We start from the raw sequence: 2,480 nt of genomic DNA, 5'->3' as shown, positions 1-2,480 counted from the left end.
ATGTACCTGATCGAAGATGGTGACTTTAGTGACTATATTTAATTAATACAAAGTTAAAGACTTCAAAAAGAGAGGTTGAGGCAGAGTCACATCAGAATATGCCATCCTCCAGTGATTAGGGACACTCTGAGAGGTGGGAGATCCCAGTTCAAATTCCATCTTGTCATCAGGTAGAGGGGGAAATTGAAGTGGCATCTCCCACATCCTGGGTGAGAACGCTACCTACTTGGGGGAGTTAGCTGTGCTCAAAACACCCTAGCAGATAAGGCCATGCAGGCAAGTTAGCTGGGTCAACCCATATCTTCACATGTGGTTTTAGGATCGCAGTGGGGCTCAGTTGGGAGATATGCATGCATGCATCTGTACGGCAGTAGTGTGCATGCCCTCAGGAAGAAATTTAGGCAACTAGGGAATTTTTACATTGAAAATTCAGGTACTACGTAAGTTTAGGTGCCTACGGATGTTTTGTGGATTGCAGTAACCCCTAAATCTGGGATTTAGGCACCTAAATCCCATTCTGGATTATTGTCTACAGTGAACTCTAGATCAGACGGTCTATGCTTACCTCTGTAATTGCATTCATTCACAGACCTGGATACACAAGTTATATTTTTGAAGTAATTTTTTTAACTGCACCAGTAAGTACTGGTAAGTACAGCAAAGGCCATCAGTGAAGAAGAAGGAGGGAGAGATGACAGAACTGAAGGAGCTTTTCAGAATCCTTATGGTGCTTCTTGATCCAGGATAAGGGCGCCTCACAATATCTATCATGAGGTCTTTGTCATGTAGCAGATATAATGGGACATGAGGTGGGCATGATGGGAAGTTGCTGATAAATGTAGTTGTTATGTTCTTGCATAATCTGGTTGTGTTGGCCCATATCATCTGGAAGTGATGTCACAGACAGCATGGGATTACTGCTGGATGATGATTATGTGTGATTTTAGTGATCTGATCATTAATCTTTATTTAGTGGATGAGACTTCTGTACTGTTCCCATCACCCATCTCTTTCCTACCTGGAAATGGTTACTTTTTCATGTTAATGTGATGCTTGTGAAAAGCCTTGAATTTAGAGGTGACTTCAGTGAGAGGTAAGGTCACTCAACTCCTCACCACATCAGGGTCTTATAGCACAGATACTAACATCCCCTACTGAACCACAGTAGGGTGCACGTTCTTTATTAATTCTTTGAAATGCCTCCTCTAGGTCATGTTCTCTCCATGCTCAGCTAATCCTTGCCCTCTCCATTGAGCAAAGAGGTCAGTTATTATGGTGGTTTTGTGAGATGGAACTGAAATCAGACTGCGAACACCAACTCATTTTACATAGACCTGCAAGGAGAGACGTTGGATGGGAATGTCTTTCGATCACTGCCCTTTGAGGATGGATTTGAAATGGTAACCTACAGGTAAAAAGCTCTTTATCCCCTTTCCTCAGGAGTCCCCAGGAATTATCTTTTCAAAGTAGGATGAAAGTAATTTTCATGTGTCAGAGACAGAGAATGTGATCCAAGAGTTAATCCAATTACCAATCAGTAAGAAATAACAGAAAAGATCCATAAGCCAGCGGGCCAATCAGAGGGGTGTTGTGAAATTAAATTCCCTCCGCTAACCTTCCAGTTCTGTCACACCATCTCAGCACCAGCACGGGATTTATTTTTATTTTTGCAGAGGAAAAGGAAATCAGAGACCAGCTGCTGAAATGAAGTAGATTACTAATTCCCCATACGCCACTGCCCCCTGACATATTGTGATGACGAACATTTCAGTTTTAACTCGTGAATGCTCCAAAAGCGCCTCTCCTAGTACAGAGGCTGTGGCTGACTAACAGTCATTGAAGGTGAATGGTGACACATCCCCTCAGCAATCAGAAGCTACCAACATCAGTGCCTTCAGCGAGTGTTTCTGTGTGGTTATTTCAAGAGCAGCTGCTGGTGCATTACTAGAGTGAGAATCCCTTTGTTCAAGAGACAAGAGGATTATTTGATGCCCCTAGGTAGAGAGAGAGAGAAAAAAAGGCAGCATCTTTTACTGATGCCATTCACTCTGGCCATTAATGCAGTCACTACCCCATGTACTTTACTGTGATTACAGCATCTGCCTCTGCTGCTACTGCTTCGGCAGCACATATACTAAAATTGGAACAATACAGAGATAATGTGCATGGCCCCTGAGCAAGGATGGCATGCAAATTCATGAAGCATTCCATAGTTTTTATTGCTTCTGCCCCCATGCTATCTTTGCCTCTTTTTAAATGGAAGTAAATATAGGAGCTTTGCTGCCAGAGGTTCTCTTTGGAACCTACCGCGGGGCCTCGGTCTTGGCTAGTCCTCTCTAGTCCATGCTCTACGCCATCGGTTCTCAACCTATTTACCACTGTGGGCCGCATATGCAGCTTTCTATGTGCAATGTGAGCCGCAGCCACACAATATATGTACTAGCCGTATAGCCCTGAGGATGTCACATGGTCCGCAGCTG

The 2,480-nt window shown here is 43.6% G+C and overlaps 1 non-coding gene across 1 annotated transcript; it reads left to right on the top strand.

The window, feature by feature from the left end:
* Positions 1–2,114: 2,114 nt before the first annotated feature.
* Positions 2,115–2,217, top strand: LOC114020808. The gene has a single exon (XR_003565560.1). It is a non-coding gene; the product is annotated as a U6 spliceosomal RNA (small nuclear RNA).
* The last annotated feature ends 263 nt before the right edge of the window (positions 2,218–2,480 follow it).

The sequence above is a fragment of the Chelonia mydas genome, chromosome 3, assembly GCF_015237465.2.
Source record: "Chelonia mydas isolate rCheMyd1 chromosome 3, rCheMyd1.pri.v2, whole genome shotgun sequence".
NCBI classification, from domain to species: Eukaryota; Metazoa; Chordata; order Testudines; family Cheloniidae; genus Chelonia; species Chelonia mydas.
This window is presented reverse-complemented; position numbering and strand designations above follow the sequence as displayed.